General features: G+C 41.5%; 1 long non-coding RNA gene across 1 annotated transcript in view; it reads left to right on the top strand.

Moving 5' to 3' along the window:
- LOC122558991 (uncharacterized) overlaps positions 1 to 23546 on the top strand; it is a 35689-nt gene extending 12143 nt beyond the window's left edge. The window contains exons 2-3 of the long non-coding RNA XR_015759393.1: positions 20435 to 20543; positions 23369 to 23546. This is a non-coding gene — a long non-coding RNA (uncharacterized LOC122558991). The remainder of the gene's footprint in view (positions 1 to 20434; positions 20544 to 23368) is intronic.
- Positions 23547 to 23784: the final 238 nt, after the last annotated feature.

Below are 23784 nucleotides of genomic sequence, written 5' to 3' on the forward strand. Positions count from 1 at the left end.
TTTATCCACTGTCATCACCACTGAAATAACTCTAGAGAGGCCAGTATCCCTTCATTAAGTCACCCTTTATTTTCACTTAACAGTCCTTGACTATAGTACTGCCTCATACAGAGTCAGGCACCAGAGTGTCAGTATCTCTGATGCTCATCCTTTTTATATGTAGGCCAGGGCTCCCGTGAAGTTGTTAGAATAGATTTGACTGTGTAGACCATGGCAAAAATGGTACTGCAGATGCTGGAGATCAGAGTAGTGCTGGAAAAGCACAGCAGGTCAGGCAGCATCCGAGGAGCAGGAAAGTCGATGTTTCGGGCAAAAGCCCTTCATCAGGAACCGTGTGTAGACCATGCACATGAGGAGGTTAGGATACATAGTGAAACAGTTTACCCTGGAGCAAAGGCTTAGTCCCAAACCAGAAATGTTGGAATAAAATCCAGATGATATTATTTAAAGCTCATTGAAGTGCGGATGTATTACAGCTTCATGAAAATGTTATCTGCAGTTTCAGATACATTGAAATCGGATGTGATTTTAAATGTATCCTGTTAGATACAGGGATTCTGATATGAGTATTATATGAATGGTGTTTTGGGTGCAGCAGCAGTGATGGGTTTTGAGTACTACACAAAAGCTGTTTTAAAATCATTGAATTTTTATTACAGGTCATAAATCCTTTCACTGAAAACATCCAAACCGACTGTTTTTCAGACAAAGAATATTTAGGGGTTTTGGACCTGTTTGTGTTAATTCGGGCCCTTTGGAAAAGAACTTTGCTTAAACCCGAATGGACATAAAAACAAAATTGTTTTTCCCAAAAGGACCCAAATGGACCTGTAGACGATATTGAATTTGGCCTTTTGGGAAACAGAAAATTTGGTTTTATGACTGTTCAAGTCAAGTTTTTTCCAATGACCAACACTCAATGTATATACATTCGGGTTCACTTCTGAAAGACCTTCAGATTTCACACGTAAAGATAATAAATACCTGACCTGGATTAGTAAATAATTTATTTTAATTTCAATCCCTTTGTTATTAAGCCTCTTTATTGGTAAATCAAAATCAAGTATTGCAGTGAGAGACCACTTTGTTAAAGCCAAAACAAATAAAAATAGGAGTTCAAAGTTTGTGAGAAGATTTGTAGCTCGGGTGTTCGTTGCTGTGGTTCTGTTCGCCGAGCTGGAAGTTTTTGTTGCAAACGTTTTGTCCCCTATCTAGGTGACATCCTCAGTGCTTGGGAGCCTCCTGTGAAGCGCTTCTGTAGTGTTTCCTCCGTTATTTATAGTGGCCTGTCCCTGCTGCTTCCGGTTGTCAGTTTCAGCTGTCCGCTGTAGTGGCCGGTATATTGGGTCCAGGTCTATATGTTTGTTTCACATAGACTTGGACCCAATATACGGAAGCAGCAGGGACAGGCCACTATAAATAACGGAGGAAACACCACAGAAGCGCTTCACAGGAGGCTCCCAAGCACTGAGGATGTCACCTAGACAGGGGACGAAACGTTTGGAACAAAAACTTCCAGCTCGGCGAACAGAACCACAGCAAAAATAGGATTTATCAAGCCAGGTTCCTGTCAGGGATCTGACTTGTCCAGTAATAACAGCAGCTGGAATCACAACAACATACATGCACAGTAGCTTCGATTTAGATTGAATTACTTTCTCCCTTACTCCAACTTTACTTATTATCTTACTGTCATTACTAGTAGTATCTGTTTGTCCTAGTATTTTGTGAACGCCGACACTTTTCTCTAATATTATCTCTTGGTTCTCACAGCCCTGCCAGTTTGGTTTAAAGCTCTCCCAATAACACAAGCAAAATATCCCACAAGAAACTCGGTCCCAGCTCTGTTCAGGTGTAAAATTGAGCTTCCATTCTCCCCAGAGCTAGTCCCAGTGTCCCAGGTATCTAAAGATCTTGTTCCTGCACCATGTTTACAGCAACACACTCATCTGTCTTATCATCTTATTTTTGTACTAACTTGCTCAAGAGAAGAAAGGGACACATGGGAAAGTGGAGCTGGAAGCTCAGACCAGTCATGATCACTACGAATGGTGGAGTAAGCTTGGCAGACGCATGGTCTATCTCTGATCCAATGTGTGTTCATATGATGGTAAAATGGTGGTATGGCCTGTGGGTTAAATGGTTTGTCCCAACAACTAATGCGCTATCTGATAAGCATGCCCATGGCATCATTTGATTTTGCATTTCATGTTCCATTAGCAAGATGGTAAGTTTAAATATATAACATTCACTGTGGACAGAGTTAAACACCACAGAACAGGAATAGGCTTTGTCATATTGAAGATTTCTCTATAGTTCTAGGGAGAACAGCTTGAATTGCGCTGCCAGTGCCCTGCCTGTTCCTCAATGGGAAGGGTTTCATTTTGTAAATGTGCATCTTTCTTGTGACCACAGAAAGCAAACATGCAAATCTGCATTTTCTAGCAGTTGTCATTCATTCATCCTACACCAGTCTTCTGTGCTGTATTTATTCTACTTAGGTCATCAGGTTACAGACTCATTACTCAGTGACTGAGATATTCTATCTGGACATGAATCATGAACACTGCCAGAAGAGTTGGGTGCAGCTGCAGAATAGGCCTTTCATGAAAGCCAGGCCACCACCAAAGCCTTATTAGAAGAACTGTATCGTTCATCCTGGCTGTGCTTCCAGACTCATGATTATCTACTGCAAGTTATATATTTTGCTGCATTGAGGAACCAACTGTTGCTACTATAAGACTATATGACATAGGAACAGAAGTAGGCAGTTTGGCCCATCAGGTCTGCTCCATCATTCAATGAGATCATGACTGATCTGATATTCCTCGGCTCCACTTTCCTGCCCTTTCCCCATGACCCTTGATTCTCTTAGATTAAAAATCTCTCTATCTCAGCCTTGAACCTAGTCAATAACCCAGCCTCAACAACCCTCTGAGCTAAGAATATTCCACAGATTCACTACCTTTCAAGGGAGAAAATTCCTCCTGATGTCTCTTAAATGGTCCCTTATTCTGCGATTATACCCTCTGATTCTAGACTCTTCCACGAGGGAAAACAATCTTGCCTCATCTACCCTGTCAAGAAGAACCTTGTATGTTTCAGTAAGATCTCCTCTTGTTTTTCTAAATTCCAATGAAAACAGGCCTAAACTACTCAACTTAGCTTCATAAGAAAATCTCTTCATGTCTAGGATCAACTTAGTGAACCTTCTCTGGATTTCCTCCAATCCTAGCATTTCCTCAGATAAAGGAACTGAAACTGTTCACAGCCTTCCAGCTGTGATCTGATTAGTGCCCTGTATAGTTTTAGCAATACTTCCCTATTTTAATACTCCATTTCCTTTAAAATAAAGTTATTTTGCCTTTCTATTACTTGCTGAATTTATATGCTAGTTTTTTATGACTCACATGCAAGAATCCTAACCGCAAGTAACTTGCTACAATCTTTCTACACATAATTAACACTCATCTCTTCTATTCTTCCTACCAAAGAATACAATTAACATTTTCCTAAACTCCATCTGCCAAGTTTGTGTCCATTCACTTAATCTGTCTGTGTCCTTTCTGTTAAACTACCACCAATCATTTCTCTATAATGAGAGAGCAGCCCTATGATCTGGTAGAATTGTGGTGACTTTACCTTTTGATTTTCAGTTTTCTAGAGGGCTTCGTGCTGTGAGGCCTGATGAGATTTCTGACAAATCTGACTCCTTTAATTATCCAGCCCACCCCAACTAGTCAATCCTCTATCCATGCCGACATATTACCCCAATACCATGTGCTTTTCTCTTATTAAGTAGCCATATTTGCAGTATCTCAACAAACCTTTTGGAAATCCAAATATATTACGGGTTCCCCTGTATCTATCTGCTTGTAACCTGCTCAAAGAATTGTAATAAATTAAATAAGTTTTAATAGATTTCTCTTCATGAAGCCATGTTGACTCGTCTTGATAAATTATCATTAATATTAACATTTTCCCAATGCCAGATGCTGTGCTAACTGGTATACAATTAGTTCCCTGTTGTTTGTTTCCCAATCTTTATAAATAAAGGTATCACATTGGTATTTTTCCAATTATCTAAACATTTCCAGAATCTAAGGACTTTTGGAAGATTACTACAAGTGCATCTACTATCTCTTCAGCTACTTCTTTTAAAATCAAAGGATGCAACCCATCAGGTTGAGGTGACCTATTGGCTTTTAGCCCCATTCATTTCCCTGATACTTTTCCTCTAGTGGTATTTATTGTAATTACTTCCTCTCCCCTTTGTTTGTTGATTACTTAATGTTTTTAAATGGTATTCATGCAGTCTACCATGAAGACTTATGAAAAGTATTTATTTGAAGCCTATGCCATTTCCTGCTTCCCCATTATTATTTCCCCAACCTGATTTTCAAAGGGGCCCATGTTCATATGGCTTTCTTATCCATGTATTTACCTTAGAGGCATGCAGCACATAAGAGGTCTTTCTGTAAATCAACTCTTTGTCAACTTATCTATGCTAATCTCATTTGCCAACACTTGGCCCATATCCTTGAATGTTATGACACTTCAAGTGCTCATCCACATTCCTTTTTACATGCTCTTATTGTTTCCTGATATATTCCCTGTCCTCATGCCCCTTTTTATATTACTTACTGGATTATCCTCAAAGTTTACTTTTTGGTCATATTTTGGCTTTTATAACATTCCCTCTTGTTTATACTAAACTTTGCCATATCATATGTTTTCACTTCCAATGTGATATTATCCTTAACTTCCTTTGTGTTAACATTTTTGTTTTTTCCCTTCCTTAAATTCTTCTTCTTCACTGGACTATATCTTTGCTATGAGTCATGAATGATTGTCTGAAATATCTATCATTGTTTTTCAGTCATAGAGTATAGAGATGTACAGCACAGAAATGGACCCTTTGGTCCAACTCTTCCATGCCAATCAGATATCCCAACCCAATCTAGTCCCATCTACCAGCACCCGGCCCACATCCCTCCAAACCCTTCCTATTCAAATACCCATCCAAATGCCTTTTAAATGTTGCAATTGTACTAGCCTCCACCACTTCCTCTGGCAGCTCATTCCATACATGTACCACCCTCCGTGTGAAAAAGCTGCCCCTTAGGTCTCTTTTATATCTTTCCCCTCTCATCCTAAACCTATGCCCTCTAGTTCTGGACTCACCGATGCCAGGATAAAGACTTTGTCTATTTATCCTATTCATGTCCCTCATAGTTTTGTAAACCTTTATAAGGTCACCCCCTCAGCCTCCAATGCTCCAGGAAAAACAGACCCAGCCTGTTCAGCCTCTCCCTATAGCTCAAACCCTCCAACTTTGGCAATACCCTTGTAAATCTTTTCTGAACCCTTTCAAGTTTTACAACAGTCAGGGCAGACAGGGACAAGGTAGGACTAATAAATTAAACTGCATTTATTTCAATGCAAGGGGCCTAACAGGGACGGCAGATGAACTCAGGGCATGGTAGGAACATGGGACTGGGATATCATAGCAAATACGGAAACACGGCTCAGGGATGGGCAGGACTGACAGCTGAATGTTCCAGGATACAAATGCTACAGAAAGGGAGGCAAAAAAGGAGGTGGAGTGGCATTTTTGATAAGGGATAGCTTTACAGCTGTGCTGAGGGAGAATATTCCCGGAAATACATCTAGGGAAGTTATTTGGGTGGAACTGAGGAATAAGAAAGGGATGATCACCTTATTGGGATTGTATTATAGACCCCCTAATGTTCAGAGGGAAATTGAGAAACACACTTGTAAGGAGATCTCAGCTATCTGTAAGAAAAATAGGGTGGTTATTACAGGGGATTTTAACTTTCCAAACATAGACTGGGACTGTCATAGTGTTAAAGGTTTAGATGGAGAGGTATTTGTTAAGTGTGTACAAGACAATGTTCTGATTCAGTATGTGGATATACCTACTAGAGAAGGTGCAAACCTTGACCTACTCTTGGGAAATAAGGCAGGGCAGGTGACTGAGGTGTCAGTGGGGGAGCACTTTGGGGCCAGCGCCCATAATTCTGTTTGTTTTAAAATAGTGATGGAAAAGGATAGACCAGATCTAAAAGTTGAAGTTCTAAATTGGAGAAAAGCCAATTTTGACAGTATTAGGCAAGAACATTCGAAAGCTGATTGGAGGCAGATGTTCACAGGTAAAGGGACGGCTGGAAAATGGGAAGCCTTCAGAAATAAGATAACAAGAATCCAGACAAAGTATTTTCCTGTCAGGGTGAAAGGGAAGGCTGGTAGGTATAGGGATTGCTGGGTGACTAAAGAAATTGAGGGTTTGGTTAAGAAAAGGTCGTGTGAGGGAGCCGTGGTTTAATAAGGAATTGGAATCCCTTGTTAAATGGAAGAGGGCGGCCTATGTAAAGATGAGGCGTGAAGGTTCAATTGGGGCGATTGAGAGTTATAAGGTAGCCAGGAAGGACCTGAAGAGAGAGCTAAGAGCAGCAAGGAGGGGACATGAAAGGTCCTTAGTTGGTAGGATTAGGGAAAACCCTAAGGCTTTCTATAGGTATGTCAGGAATAAAAGAATGACTAGGGTAGGAATAGGTCCAGTCAAGGATAGTAGTGGGAAGTTGCGTGTGGAGGCTGAAGAGATTGGGGAGACACTGAATGAATACTTTTCGTCAGTATTCAATCAGGAACAGGACATTGTTGTCAATGTGAGAACTGAGTCACAATTAAGTAGAATGGATGGCTTTGAGGTATGTAGAGAAGAGGTGTTGGAAATTCTGGAAAGGGTGAAAATAGATAAGTCCCCTGGGCCTGATGGCATTTATCCTAGGATTCTCTGGGAAGCAAGGGAGGAGATTGCAGAGCCATTGGCCTTAATTTTTATGTCCTCGTTGTCTACAGGAGTAGTGCCAGAAGATTGGAGGCTAGCAAATGTGGTTCCCTTGTTCAAGAAGGGGAGTAGGGATAACCCTAGTAACTATAGGCCGGTGAGTCTCACTTCTGTTGTGGGCAAAATCTTAGAGAGAATTGTAAGGGATAGGATTTATGAACATCTGGATAGGAATAATGTGATCAAGGATAGTCAGCATGGTTTTGTGAAGGGCAGGTCGTGCCTCACAAACCTTATTGAATTCTTTGAGAAGGTGACTAAGGAGGTGGACGAGGGGAAAGCAGTAGATGTGGTGTATATGGATTTTAGTAAGGCGTTTGATAAGGTTCCCCATGGTAGACTACTGCAAAAAATACGGAGGTATGGCATTGAGGGTGAGTTGGAGGTTTGGATTAAGAGTTGGCTGGCTGGAAGAAGACAGAGGGTAGTAGTTGATGGGAAAGGTTCATCTTGGAGTGCCGTCACTAGCGGTGTTCCGCAAGGATCTGTTTTGGGACCATTGCTGTTTGTCATTTTTATAAATGACCTGGAGGAGAGGTTAGAAAGTTGGGTGAGCAAGTTTGCGGATGATACGAAAGTCGGAGGAGTTGTAGACAGTGAGGAAGGATGTGTCAGGTTACAGCGGGATATAGATAAGCTGCAGAACTGGGCAGAAAGGTGGCAAATGGAGTTCAATGTAGCTAAGTGTGAGGTGATTCACTTTGGTAAGAGTAATAAAAAGATGGGGTACTGGGCTAACGGTCGGATACTTGGTAGTGTGGATGAGCAGAGGGATCTTGGTGTCCATGTACACAAATCTTTGAAAGTTGCCACCCAGGTAAATAGTGCGGTGAAGAACGCATATGGCGTACTGGCTTTTATTGGTAGAGGAATTGAGTTCTGGAGTACTGAGGTCATGTTGCAGTTGTATAAGACTCTGGTGCGGCCACATCTGGAGTATTGTGTGCAGTTTTGGTCGCCATACTATAGGAAGGATGTGGAGGCACTGGAACGGGTGCAGAGGAGGTTTACCAGGATGTTGCCTGGTATGGTAGAAAGATCGTATGAGGAAAGGCTGAGGCACTTGGGGTTGTTTTCATTGGAGAAAAGAAGGTTTAGGGGTGACTTGATAGAGGTGTATAAGATGATTAGGGGTTTAGATAGGGTCGACAGTGAGAATCTTTTTCCTCGTATGGAGTCAGCTATTACAAGGGGGCATAGCTTTAAATTAAGGGGGGGGTAGGTATAGGACAGATGTTAGGGGTAGGTTCTTTACTCAGCGAGTCGTGAGTTCATGGAATGCCCTGCCAGTAGCAGTGGTGGACTCTCCCTCATTATGGGCATTTAAGCGGGCATTGGATAGGCATATGGAGGATAGTGGGTTAGTGTAGGTTAGGTGGGCTTGGATCGGCGCAACATCGAGGGCCGAAGGGCCTGTACTGCGCTGTATTCTTCTATGTTCTATGTTCTAAAAAGAAGGAAGCATATGTCAGGTACAGACAGGATGCATTGAGTGAATCCTTAGAAGGGTATAAAGAAAGTAGGAGTATACTTAAGAGGGAAATAAGGAGGGCAAAAGGGGGACATGAGATAGCTTTGGCAAATAGAATTAAGAAGAATCCAAAGGGGTTTTACAAATATATTAAAGACAAAAGGGCAACTAGGGAGAGAATAGGGCCCCTCAAAAATCTGCAAGGCGGCCTTTGTGTGGAGCCACAGAAAATGGGGGAGATACTAAATGAATATTTTGCATCAGTATTTACTGTGGAAAAGGATATGGAAGATATAGACTGTAGGGAAATAGATGGTGACATCTTTCAAAATGTCCACTTCCACAGAGGAGCAAGTGCTGGATGTCTTGAAACGGTTAAAGGTGGATAAATCCCCAGGACCTGATCAGGTGTACCTGAGAACTTTGTGGGAAGCTAGAGAAGTGATTGCTGGGCCTCTTGCTGAGATATTTGTATCATCAATAGTCACAGGTGAGGTGCCGGAAGACTGGAGGTTGGCAAACGTGGTGCCACTGTTTAAGAAGGGCAGTAAAGACAAGCCAGGGAACTATAGAACGGTGAGCCTGACCTCGGTGGTGGGCAAGTTGTTGGAGGGAATCCTGAGGGACAGGATGTACATGTATTTGGAAAGGCAAGGACTGATTCAAGATAGTCAGCATGGCTTTGTGTGTGGGAAGTCATGTCTCACAAACTTGATTGAGTTTTTTGAAGAAGTAACAAAGAAGATTGATGAGAGCAGAGCAGTAGATGTGATCCTTACGGACTTCAGTAAGGCATTCGACAAGGTTCCCCATGGGAGACTGATTAGCAAGCTTAGATCTCATGGAATGCAGTGAGAACTAGCCATTTGGATACAGAACTGACTTAAAGGTAGAAGACAGAGGGTGGTGGTGGAGGGTTATTTTTCAGACTGGAGGCCTGTGACCAGTGAGTTGCACAAGGATCGGTGCTGGGCCCTCTACGTTTTGTCATTTACATAAATGATTTGGATACGAGCATAAGAGGTACAGTTAGTAAGTTTGCAGATGACACCAAAATTGGAGGTGTAGTGGACAGCGAAGAGGGTTACCTCAGATTACAACAGGATCTGGACCAGATGGGCCAATGGGCTGAGAAGTGACAGATGGATTTTAGTTCAGATAAATGCGAGGTGCTGCATTTTGGGAAAGCAAATCTTAGCAGGACTTATACACTTAATGGTAAGGTCCTAGGGAGTGTTGCTGAACAAAGAGACCTTGGAGTGCAGAGTCATAGCTCCTTGAAAGTGGAGTCTCAGGTAGATAGGATAGTGAAGAAGGCGTTTGGTATACTCTCCTTTATTGGTCAGAATATTGAGTACAGGAGTTGGGAGGTCATGTTGTGGCTGTACAGGACATTGGTTAGGCCACTGTTGGAATATTGTATGCAATTCTGGTCTCCTTCCTATTGGAAAGATGTTGTGAAACTTGAAAGGGTTCAGAAAAGATTTACAAGGATGTTGCCAGGGTTGGAGGATCTGAACTACAGGGAGAGACTGAACAGGCTGGGGCTGTTTTCCCTGGAGCGTCGGAGGCTGAGGGGTGACCTTATAGAGGTTTACAAAATTATGAGGGGCATGGATAGGATAAATAGACAAAGACTTTTCCCTGGGGTTGGGGAGTCCAGAACTGGAGGGCATAGGTTTAGGATGAGAGGGGAAAGATATAAAAGAGACCTAAGGGGCAACCTTTTCACACAGAGGGTGGTATGTATATGGAATGAGCTACCAGAGAATGTGGTGGAGGCTGGTACAATTGCAACATTTAAGAGGCATTTGGATGGATACATGAATAGGAAGGGTTTGGAGGGATATGGGCCATGTGCTGGCAGGTGGGACTAGATTGGGTTGGGATATCTGGTTGGCATGGACGGGTTGGACCGAAGGGTTTGTTTCCATGCTGTACATCTCTATGACTCTATCTTTCCGATAGGACGTAGACAAGAATTGCACGCAATATTCCAACAGTGGCCTAACCAATGTCCTCTATAGCTGCAACATGACCTCCAACTCCTGTACTCAATACTCTGACCAATAAAGGAGAGCATACCAAATGCCTTCTTCACTATCCTATCTACCTGCGACTCCACTTTCAAGGAGCTATGACCCTGCACTCCAAGGTCTCTTTGTTCAGCAACACTCCCTAGGACCTTACCATTAAGTGTATAAGTCATGCTAAGATTTGCTTTCTTAAAATGCAGCACCTCATATTTATCTGAATTAAACTCCATCTGTCAATTCTCAGCCCATTGGACCATCTAATCAAGATCCTGTTGTAATCTTCTTCGCTGTCCACTACACCTCCAATTTTGGTGTCATTTGCAAACTTACTAACTGTACCTCTTATGCTTAATTCTAAATCATTCATATAAATGACGAAAAGTAGCGGACCCAGCACCAATCCTTGTGGCATTCCACTGGTCACAGGCCTCCAGTCTGAAAAATAACCCTCCACCACCACCCTCTGTCTTCTACCTTTAAGCCAGTTCTGTATCCAAATGGCTAGTTCTCCCTGTATTCTGTGAAATCTAACCTTGCTAACCAGTCCCCCATGGGGAACCTTGTGGAACACCCTACTGAAGTCCACATAGATCACATCTACCGCTCTGCCCTAATTAAGCCTCTTTGTTACTTCTTCAAAAACTCAATCAAGTTTTTGAGACATGATTTCCCACACACAAAGCCATGTTGACTGTCCCTAATCAATCCTTGCCTTTCCGAATACATGTACATCCTGTCCCTCAGGATTCTGTCCAACAACTTGCCCACCACCGACGTCAGGCTCACTGGTCTATAGTTCTCTGGCTTGTCTTTACCACCCTTCTTAAACAGTGGCACCAGGTTAGCCAACCTCCAGTCTTTCGGCACTTCACCTATGACTATCGATGATACAAATATCTCAGCAAGAGACCCCTCGACGTGACATTGGTTGCCTCATTTTTTCTGCCCACTCACCCAATCCAACTTATCTCCCTCCGAACTAACTGCGCTCTGTGCACTTAGATCCAACTCTAACTTTGTTACTAAGCCTGCCGATAAAGGTGGTGCTGTTGCAGTCTGGTGTACTGACCTCTACATTGCCAGCGCCAGCTGTCAGATACCCCCTCCTATCTTCCCTGCCATGGAACATAAGGTCTTTGTAGCAACTAGTCACTGACCTCATTTTATCTGGTGATCTCCCCTGCCCCACCAACTGTCTCAAAGCTGATAGTCTCCGAATTCCACAGCTCGCTTCCGTATCCTTCCAAAAGTCTACAAACAATACTGACCCATTGTTTCAGCCTGCTCCTGCCCCACAGAACTCCTCTGTCCCTGTCTTGGCTCATTGTTTTCTCTCCTCTGACGCTTTATGGCAGTTTCAGAATTTCCAGTTTGCAAGGTCCAGCCGCCTCCTCTTTACAATGCCTTTACACCTCCATCCCCACCAGGATGGTCTCAGGACTCTTCGCTTCATCCTGGAGCAAAGGTCTGAACATCCCCACCCACCACCACCCTTCTCCATTTGTTCTCACCCTCAATAACTTCTCTTTTAACTCCTTTCATTTTCTTCAGGTCAGAGGGATGGCCATGGGTACTTGCAGGGGCCCCAATTATGCCTGTCTCTTCGGGAGGTACATGAAACATTCCTTATTCAAGTCCTATTCTGGCCCTCACCCACAATTCTTTTTCTGCTATATCAATGATATCATCGGTGCTGCTTCCTCCTCTCGTCCAGAATTGGAAAAGTTCTTTGATTTCACTTCCAATTTCCACCCTGCCCTCACTTTCACCTGGTCTATCTCGGACTCCTCCCTTCCCTTCCTCGACATCTCTGTTTCCATTTCTGTGGATAGACTGGCCACTATTATCCACTGTGAACCCACCGGCTCCCACAGCTACCTACTATACACCCTCACACCCTGTTTCCTGTAAAGAAACCATTCTATTCTCTTAGTTCCCCTGCCTCTGTCACATATGTTCACGAGGCCAACATTGACAAGGGAGCCTCCGACATGTCCATTTTCTTTCTCAACTGAGGATTCCCCAGTTCCGTTGTCGACAGAGCCCTCAACCAGATCCGACCCATCTCCTTCACCGCCCTCACCTCCTCACCTCCCTCCTGCAATAGCAATAGCATTCCCCTTGTCCTTACCAACCATCCCACCAGCATCCACATCCAGAAGATCATCAGCCACCAATTCTGCCACCTCCCGCGAGATGCTACCACGAGACACATGTTTCTCTCCCCTCCCTTGTCTGCATTCAGCAGGAACCATTCCCTCTGGGACACCCTAATCCACTCTTCTTTTACTCCCAACACCACTGCACAGTCCTATTCCCTGCAACTGCCAAAGGTGTAACACCTGCCCGTTTACCTCTTCTGTCCTCAGTATCCAAGGGCCCAAATGTACCTTCCAGGTTGAGCAGCTCTTTACCTTCACTTCTCATAAACTAGTTTACTCCATTCGCTGCTCACAATGTGGTCTCCTCTACATTTGGGAAATGAAGACTAGGTGGCTGCTTTGCAGAACTTCTATGTTTTGCCTGCAAAAAAGACCCTGAGCTTCCTGTTCCCTGGCCAACATCTCTGGCTCAGGCTTGCTGCAGTGCTCCAGCGAAGCTCTGTGCAAACTTGAACAACACCTCATTTTCTGCTTGGCACCCTGCAGCCCTCTGGACTCAATATAGGGTTCGACAATTTTAGGACCTATACTCTACCATGTCCGAGCCCCTTACCACAAACACTAGGCCTTGTTATCACATAGTCTGCCATTACACACAACCTATTGATAGTCACTAACAGTCTCCATTAACAGCTATTAACCCTCCTAGACATATTGTTATTCACTCCTTTGTCCAATTGTTCTTCTCTCTGTTTGGGCTCTATCCCTATACCTATCGTTTACTCCTTACCCCCTCCTCCACCCTATCTTCTGCATAGAAACTGCCATTTTCCAAGTCACCATCACTAAAGAGTCACTAAAACCAAAACATTAAGTTTAATTTGTCTGCACAGATGCTGATAGATCTGCTGAGCTTTTTCAGCAACTTCTGCTTTTGTTTCTCATTTACAGCATCCATAGTTCTTTTGATTTTTTTTATAGCAAGGAAATCTTACAATTTACCATAGGACAGTATGATTGGCATCATAATTTTCTTTTTTAAATGCAGTTCTTCTTTCCATATTTTGTTTCTTTGTAGCAGTCTGCCACTGAGAAACATGCCAGTCCTGACTAAGATAATTTGATTCCCCAACATTCCCTTGCCATTATGTGACGTGTATTCGTGTTGTGCCAAAACTACAAACAAAACCTTATACCATATAGGGATAATAAATTTCAGAGTATCACCATTGATCAGAACTGGGAAAATTAGAAATGTAATAGCTTTTAAGTTGGTGAAATGAGAGTAGGGTGTAGCACAGGAAAGGGAAAAAAATTTTTTTGTTAAAAAATTTGAATATGCAAAGGAGGAAATGAATCTGTAGAGAAGTCATTTTTGTGACTGTGTGTCAGTACTGCTGAAGTGAGAAGTGTTCATTTGGCAGCACCATAACACTAAGAATGCATCTCAGGAAGCAGTGATAAAAAGAGTTTGAGGAACGTTGAAATATCCGAGAGATCCCCGTGGTGGATCTGAAGCATGAAGGATAGAATTCCAATTGGAAATCCATACGGAGTAAAGCGTAGACAGTTGCAGAGGACGGTGATACAGCTTTGAAAGTGACAGATCGAGCACAAGAAGGAAAAGAGAAACCAATAAGAGCAAAAAGGTAAAAGAGATAAATGAAAAGACTGTTGGGGAGAGAAGCAGAGTGTCAAGGCGGGGTAAATGCAGACAAGACTCTTGAGGATATACCTGCATGAAAGACAGAGCTGCAACAGAAATACAAACCTCAAATTATTGACAGAAACCACACATATATCTTGAACTTTCCACCTGTTTTACTGAGCATTTTGTTCTTTCAGTTTATGCAAAGCAGTCAGCAGGGTGAAGTGAACTCACAGCTGGAGGTACAATTGACAGTAATTGACAGTATGGAACAATAATAATGTGGTGTAGCAGGTGCAAGAGAACAATGGGCATATGCTTTTGGTGCAAAAATTACAGGCAAAGTATCTGTATACTCTGTCATATAAATATATCATTAAAAAAGAGTGATTAATTGTCGTTGTTGAGATTATAATGTTACGAATAAATGCACTGAGTAAAAATTTTGAAATCCTTCTTTCTATTGGTTAGGCCACTATTGGAATACTGCATACAATTCTGGTCCCCCTGCTATAGAAAGTTTGTTGTGAAACTTAAAAGGGTTCAGAAAAGATTTACAAGGATGTTGCCAGGGTTGGAGGGTTTGAGCTATAGGAAGAGGCTGAATAGGCTGGGGCTGTTTTCCCTGGAGCTTTGGTGGCTGAGGGGTGACCTTAAAGATGTTTATAACATCATAAGGGGCATGAATAAGTTAAATTGACAAGGTCTTTTCCCCAAAGTGTGGGAGTCCAAACTAGAGGGCATAAGTTTAAGGTGAGAAGGAAAAGATGTAAAAAGGACCTAAGGGGCAACATTTCATGCAGAGGTTGGTGTGTATGTGGAATGAGCTGCCAGAGGAAGTGGTGGAGGCTGATACAATTACAACATTTAAAAGGCACCTGGATGGGTATATGAATAGGAAGAATTTAGAGGGATATGAGCCAAATGCTGGCAAATGGGACTAGATTTATTTAGGATATCTGGTTGGCATAGATGGGTTGGACCAAAGGGTGTTTCCATGTTGTACATCTTTATGACTCTATTCTATCTTACAAATTGACAACTCAGTCTCTTTCATATGATGCATAAGGTCTGTGGTATCAAGTCTTTCAGTACATGCCAAATCTTGAATTTTGCAACTTTAAATGACCCTTGGTGGAGTGGCAGAGGTGGAATCCCCTTTTTCCCCCTTTGACCCTATAAGCTGCTTTTTATTATGTTTATACACTCTGTCCTGTCCCACACTGGTATTATTATCTAAATAGCTACCTTGCCACCATTTCCTTTTGCTTTGTGAAACTACATATCCCCTCTCCTGAACCCTCCCTACTTTCTGTTTAGTCTAAAGCTCTTTCTTTGGTGTCAATATTCTTTGTCAGCAAAGTGCAGGTGCTAATGATTTGTTATACTTCAACTTAGCTGACACTTGCCATTAGACCAGACTAATAAGTTTCAGTAGGGCCACAAAAAATGTACTTTGCTTGCTCAATATCCTTCCTAGAATCAATACTTTAAACATGTTAATTTGTGTGCATTCTGCAGAAAGAAAAGACCAATGATGTATCCAATTTTTCTGTATTTGCAAAGATGCTTTCATCTTAACAAACTGAAGGATGTGAAATTTAATATCCACCAATCTTCTGCTACTCACTGATTTTCTATAGCTCTTGCTGGTAAAATACAGTGTGGTACTTTTTATATTAATCTCTGCAGTTGATTGTCCATTGGAAATGAACTAAATGAAATGTACATTACAGGAATGTCAACTCAAGTCCTAAAATTGACACAAACCTGTTTTGCCTCCCCCCACCACCACCGTATCGCATTGCTTGTGCAGCTGAGAAGCAATACTTTAGCAGAAAATCAGCAAATAACATAGACTTACAGAGTAAGCAACCACATTTCAATTGTAACACATTATTAGTATGACTATTAATGACAAAATATAACCATTTTAAATCTGAATGTTAATTTTACTGCAGAATATAATACAGACAGAATTATATTAAAGGTTACATCTTGATGCCCATGATAATTTAAGAAGCTCCATATTTTTGTTATTGCCAAAAAGGATCACTGTTGAAATGTCCATTCTCTTAGAATTTTGACAAATAACAAAACTCTTACTAACAAGATAATATTTTTACAATGCCATGACATTGTGAATGACAATTGTAGCAGCTGTGTGGGCGTTTCGACCCCAAGATTACTGTAATTTTGTAACAAAATGAGACTGGACATTTGTTGAGTGGTTTCTGAGAAACAGGAAGTGGTGACAATTGAAAAAAACCATGGACACTGCCAAATGTGGGAGAGTACAAAGATTGAATAACTTACTTTTTAATGTCATAGATAATGAGGCAAAGGCAGGAATGTGGAGTTGAGGGATATCAGATTAGCCATGCTTCATTTGAATGGTGGAACAGACTCAAAGGGTTGAATGGCCTACCTCTATACCCATGTCTTATCTTCATTTTTACATGCAGAATTCCTTAAACTAAGAATGTGATTTTAAGAAACTCTGAAACATGGGGTGTTTAGTCTGTCTTGCATTTTGTTTTAAAAATAGTACTGCACAATAATAAAGACACTTCCACTTATTCAAGAATAAGAACAGTCGCGAGTATTTGTGCTGATGTAGTTGTTGAAACCTTATTGAGTTATAGGTAGTGATCTGTACCTCTGTCAATCAACAGGTGGAAAGTAGTTAATCAGTGAAATCTGCTCTGTTGGATGTACGTAATCCGAAAGAACCGCATTAGTTTAAGAGAAACGTAACTCAATTATCCAACAAAATCTTTACATTATCTGACAATATTTCAATAGATGTTTTAATGTACTGATACACTGTTTTATTGCACTTACTGCCTCTGACGATTTGCTTTTCTGAAAGAAGTTGACAGCACAGATACAATAGTTTCAAAAATGTAGGTTATTTTAAGGAACAATGTTTCCATGAAGCACTTTCTCGCTCCTTAAGATTTAACCATGAATTTAACAGTTTTTGACCTCAGCAGCAACAGTAGGAGCCTAGCAATATGAAATGGGCGTACTGGATTTTCTGTTGATTTGGAAAAGGAAAATATTGGTACTTGGGTGGAAAGTACCGCCTCTTGTCAGAATACAAGTGTGGTAGCACCCTCCGGGTCGACCTACTTTGTTTCTTTCTGGGCCATTGAAGCTATTTGTAACACTAGTTTTTCATGTTCCAATCTCCTAATTTTCCTTCATCTCTTCACACACTTCCTGGGTCTCAAATATCCATCAATGCTTGTATTATGCCAATTTTTGACTTAGATTAGATTACTTACAGTGTGGAAACAGGCCCTTCAGCCCAACAAGTCCACACCGACCCGCCGAAGCGCAACCCACCCAGACCCATTCCTCTACATTTACCCCTTCTCCTAACACTATGGGCAATTTAGCATGGCCAATTCACCTAACCTGCACATTTTGGACTGTGGGAGGAAACTGGAGCACCTAGAGGAAACCCACGCAGACATGGGGAGAATGTGCAAACACCACACAGTCAGTCGCCTGAGGCAGGTATTGAACCTGGGTCTCTGGCGTTGTGAGGCAACAGTGCTAACCACTGTGCCACCGTGCTGCCCACAAGTATTATTCTTTCCAGTTAACCATCTCACGTTCTGTACATGTCAGCTATATAATTTCCTTTCTTTCTCTCCCCCCCGCCACTTTTTTTTCTGTTCCTTCTTAAATGCTGTTCATCTGTAATATCTAACAATCCTCAGGAAGGGTTTAAGACTTCAATCAACAACTTCTGTTTCCCCATTGATGTTGCCTGATTTGCTGAATATGTCCAGCTGTTTTTGTTTATGATTTTCCTGCATCTGTAGTATTTTGATTTTGGTTACTCTAAGCTGGTAACATTTTTCTTTAACTGTCATTTATAGGTTACTTGGACTGCATGCCTTAAAGCATTTAGAAACAGCATGATACCTAACAGTGAAAATTATCCTAAAGTTTCTGACATTTGAATGTAGTACCACAGAAGCAGGATTTATTTCCACCAACTACAATTTGCATTTATGTAGTGTGATCAAAGCCAGAGTGTGTGTGTTCCATTTTACTGTATGTAAGAGGTGTATTTTTCTTACCCTCAGAATTACTGTCCCAATTAAATAACTCTAGCTGCAAGTTTTTTTTGTTTTAAAAAGATGGAAATGATTTATTCTCATTCCACTTACCCCAAGAATTATTGCCATGTTTAATTCACTCTGCACACATTCTTATAGATGCAAAAATTAGATACAAATGAAGATTATGATCAACTCAGTCTCTTTTGTGGTCAGCCTGTAGGTTTTTAAATGAATGTAACACTTCAGAGTTGAAGTGAAGGTCTGGCAAAGCCAAAGAATCTCAGCACGCTGAGAGGTTTTAGTAGTCAAATTTTCAGGAGAGTGGTTCTCAGGGGAACTCAAGCTTGGAACAGAGTAACACCAGCAAAGAAACAGATCCCTTCAGCCTATCTCTTCCATGCTGACCAGATTTCCTAAACTGAACTAGTCCCATTTGCCTCTGTTTGGCCCATATCCCTCTAAACATTTCCTATCCATGCACTTGTCCAAAAGTATTTTAAATGTTGTATTTGTAACCCTTCTCTTGGATTGGATCTCCCTTTTTCAAGATATTGATGCTTATTACCTTCACTGCTTGGGTGACCTTCTGCTAATTCAATGAGTTTTCATGGAACTGTGTGTGCAGCTTTTGAATAATTTAAAACATTCAAAATGGTTCCATCATGTGACTTACACAAGTTCAAAGTCCTCTTTCCAAGCAAAGTATAATATGAATCCTGCTAACACATCTTGTGTTATCATTTGAAAACTTGAGATTCACCTAAATTAGTATGGATGGGGGAAAATATCACAAGTAATGGAAGGTTGATAGAATCCACTCACATCCATCTTCCATATATTACGTTTTGATTTATTCAGATTTTTAAAAAAGATTCAGGCTGACTGAAAATCTATGATTCCTTTATGTCGATCCATCCTTAGAAGAATTCTCTGGGTGGCTGTGAATGCTCTTTAAGGACAAGACAGAGTAGGTCTCAAAATGCCTAAGGCCACATGAGTTGCAGTGACCATTTTAATGGTGTGTTCAGTTTGTCTGACAACTCAAAGCATACTTGGACATGATAGCGTTTTTGTAACATGTGTTGCAAGGTTCTTGAGTGGAGATCTTGTAGTGCAAATCTTGTAGTGCAATAGATAGTGATCTTGCCTCTGAGTTAGAAGCTCTTGGTTCAAGTCCTACTCTGTTTTGATGGTCAAGTGTTCATAATGTGACCATAGGGGAGTGAGGGAGAGAGAGAGTCAGAGAGATTTGCAAGAAATTTAGAACCTCTATCCTTAATTTTCATAGCTTGAGCCTATAGCATACAGTACACTATGGATTTGCTACAGCAACTTGGACTCCTTGAGGGTTACTGGTTGACTTATTTGATTAGATGGCCAACGAGGATCAGTTTGATGCCCACAGCATCCAGGACAGAGTCTTGTTCCTGCTGCAGTGAATTGGAATCTACCTCTTTGTCCTGCCCTTCTCTGAATGCTGTGAGCCTGACCTGCCTTTGTACAAAAAGCTCAAGGCTAGTCTTCACAAGCGTATAATTGAAAAAATGACATTGAGCCACATATGAAATCATTAGAGCAGATGACCAAAACATGATCAGATAGATTTTAAAGAAAGTATTAAAGTAGGGGAAGTGAAGTTCATAGGCAATGGGATTTAGGAAGTGAATTCCATAGATTAGGTCCCAGCAAACTTAAGACACAGCCATCAATACCGAATCAAGCTCAAAAGAACAGAATGAGCTGACATATATCAAAAGACTGTGGGATGGGATGAGATTACAGAAATACAGAGGGGTGGAGTCACGAAGGGATTTGGAATTAAGGAGCAGAACTTTTAAAACTGAACCATTTCTTAGCTGGGAGACAGTACGGATTTGGTAGAAGACAGGTCACAGGCAGCAGACTACTGGAAGGCCTTGTGTTTGCTTCAGAATAATCAGGTATAGCAGGAACAGAAGCAAGGATGAAGTTTCAGCAGGAGAGGAGTTGTGGCAAGAGTGGAGGTTGACAATATTACAGTGGGTCAAAATAAAACCACTGTTGACTTCTACTGATACCAAAGATATCAGAAGCAGGAGAAATGATGCTTTCATTAGTTGAATAAAGTCATGCAAAATTTTGTTTTTAAGCTTGTTTTTTCTTGCAATGGTCTAACAATAAGTCTACATCAGCACACCTTTGGGAATAAAGGGATGAGCAACTATTTTGGTGTTTTTCATCTCTGTAGCATGAACAGCAGTTGACAAGTGCTGGGAAAGGACGTGGTCCTGATTTTTAGCCTTAGAACTCAACATTGTCGATGCAGCTGCAGTAGGAGCCAGCACAGTTTAATAGAGGTAAGTCACCAGGTCGTGTTGTAGATGTCTAGAGGAGGAACTGCTGGGCCCTGAGGTCTGCGATCAGTGCTCAGATGGGAAGAAAGCAGGCATTCGGGGAACTGTCCAGGGATGAGGAAGCAGGAGATCCTGAGACCAGGTTTGGTCATAATAGCAGGTGTATAAAATTGTTTTATGTCATGACAACTATGCAATATCAACTGCCTCAGGCTAGTTCCAAGTTGCAACAGGGTCCCTTATTTGCATATGAAAAAAAAACAATCCTATTTCAGTCTTAGGTAGAAGATGTTAATTTTTTGTCTGTTTCCAATACAGTGGGCATGGCTCTCTGGTGTGAGGTAAATATTTACTTCCTGTCTGCTCATTGAACTTTTAAGAGACCATGTAACATCAATGAAACAGACCATAGTCTGTTGTGTTTTTGTAAAATGACTATAAGGAGAATATAGATTCAGCACAAATTCATGCTGGTGCATACTTTGAGAGTTAACTGTTGTTTTCATAATTTGGAAAATAGATGCAAAAACAAACAGTGAATACAAGATTTTTAAAAGTCAGTGATTAAGGCATCAAAGAGATAAAAGAAATCATGAAGAACTCATTACCATTTTTGCAGTGTTGGAAAGGAAAGATGTTCAGACACCATAAATGCCCAATGTTTAAAAAAGCTTAGCAGGTAAAATTACCATGGTTACAGGAAGTTTACTTCCAAATTTCCTTTTTCGTCTTGAATCCAACAACTGTTGTTTGAATATTGTACTCAATTTCATAGAACCCCTACAGTACAGAAAGAGGCTATTCAGCCCCGAGTGAGCAGTTATCAATATTCCAACAACACAAGATTGTATGCATATGGCTTCTTTCACAGAGGTAAATGTTCCAGGGTACTTAACAAGAAACATAAACTGGTAAAATAAATCCTGAGCCAAAGAAAGAAAAATAAGAGTAGTCAGTATGTTCCTGTTAGGCAAGGCTGGTAGGTGTGGGGAATGCTGGATGACAAGAGAAATTGAGGCTCAGGTCACGAATAAGAAGGAAGCATTGACAACAGAAATTGAGTGATTCGCTTGAAGAGCACAAAAGCAAGAGGAGTATACTTAAAAGAGAAATCAGGAGGGCAAAAAGGGGACACAAAATAGCTTTGACAAATAGGGTGAAGAAGAAGCCAGAGAGATTTTACAAATACATTAAGGACAAAAGGATACCTAGGGAGAGAATAGGGCCCATTAAAGATCGGCAAGGCTGCAGGAGATGGGGGAGATACTAAGTGAGGATGTTGTATCAATGTTTACTGTGGAGAAGGATATGGAAGAAAGAGAAGTTGGGAAAATAAATTTAATACAAAAAGTGATACAATTATGTGTCCATTTAACATAAGAGGTGGTATTTGATGTCTTAAAAAGATAAAGATGGATAAATCCCTGACACCTGATCAGGTGTACCCTAGATCTCTGTGGGAAGCCAGGGAAGTGATTGCTGGGCCCCTTGCTGAGATATTTGTATCATCGATAGTCACAGATGAGGGGCTAGAAGACTGGAGGTGGGCTAACATTGTGCCAATATTTAAGAAAGGTAGTAAGGAAAAGTCAGGGAACTATAGACTGGTGAGCCTGACATCGGTAATGGACAAGTTGTTGGAGGGAATCCTGAGGGACAGGATGTACATGTATTTGAAAAGACAAGGAGTGATTAGGAATAGTCAACATGGCTTTGTGCATGGGAAATAGTGTCTCACTAACTTGATTGAGTTTTTTGGAGAAGTAACAAAGAGAATTGATGAGGGCAGAGCAATGGACGTCATCTATATGGACTTCAGTAAGGTGTTCAACAAGGCTCCTCATGGTAGATTGTGTTGTAGGTAGATTGGTTAGCAAGGTTAAATCACATGGAATACAGGGAGAACTAGCCATTTGGATACAGAACTGACTCAAAGGTAAAAGACAGAGGATGGTGGAGGAGGGTTGTTTTTCAGACTGGAGGCCTGTCACCTGCAGTGTACCACAAGGATTGGTGCTGGGTTCATTGCTTTTTGTCATTTTTATAAATGATTGGATGTGAACATAGGAGGTATGGTTAGTAAGTTTGCAGATGACACCAAAATTGAAGGTGTACTGGATAGCGAATACAACAGGATCTTGACCAGATGGGCCAATGGAACGAGGAGTAGCAGATAGAGTTCAATTTAGATAATTGTGAGGTGCTGCACTTTGGAAAGGCAAATCAGGGCAGGACTTATACACTTAATGGTAACGTCCTAAGGAATGTTGCTGAACAAAAAGACCTTGGAGTGCAGGTTCACAGTTCCTTGAATGTGGAGTCGCAGGTGGACAGGATCGTGAAAAAGGCGTTTGGTATGCTTTCTTTTATCGGTCAGTGCATTGAGTAAAGGAGTTAGGAAGTCATGTTGTAGGTGTACAGGATATAGGTATCTCCCCCCCCATCCTCCGGTTTTTGAATGTTTACTTTATGCCAATTCGATTTTACGAAAGACCTGCTTTAGTACCTGTTTTGGCTAACCCAAAGAGGATATTTGCTTTTATGATAAAGTACATGCAAAGAGAGTGGCGCCGCCAAGCACCTTCCCTGGGAACTACACTCAACACCATAGCTTTGAACTATGTGAGCATCTGTGCTTTAACTTGATTTATTTTGTGCATCCGTGAACAAGATTGACCTCCTACAGCCTTTACTATATGTTAGTGTTAGTTAAGGTTTTATGTGTTATTTGGTATGATTTGGTAGGTTATGTTTTGGGTCTGGGAACGCTGAAAATTTTTTCCTGTATAAATTAATGGTAATTGTTTCTTTGCTTTATGCTATTTCAGCTTACAAACGGTTTTATAGGAACGCTCTACTTTTGGATAGCGGGAGACACCCGTATTGGTTAAGCCACTATTGGAATACTGCCTGCAATTCTGGTCTCCCTGCCTGAGGAAGGATGTTGTAAAACTTGAAAGGGTTCATAAAAAAATTACAAGGATGTTGCCAGAGTTGGAGGGTTCAAGTTAGAGGGAGAGGCTGAGAGGTGACCTTAGAGATTTATAGAATCATGAGAGGCAGGGAAAGGAGAAATGAACAAGGTATTTTCCCTGGAGTGGTGGGGGATGGTGGGGTGGGGAGGGGGGGGGGGGGGGGGTGGGGGATGTGTGTGGGGGGCGGGAGAGATGTTGAGTCCAAAACTAGATGGCATAGGTTTAAGATAAGAGGAGTAAGATGTAAAAGGCACCTCAAGGACAACTTT

The sequence above is a fragment of the Chiloscyllium plagiosum genome, unplaced genomic scaffold (assembly GCF_037043375.1).
Source record: "Chiloscyllium plagiosum isolate Xiang-an unplaced genomic scaffold, Cpla_swu_hap1 HiC_scaffold_14, whole genome shotgun sequence".
Lineage (NCBI taxonomy): Eukaryota > Metazoa > Chordata > Chondrichthyes > Orectolobiformes > Hemiscylliidae > Chiloscyllium > Chiloscyllium plagiosum.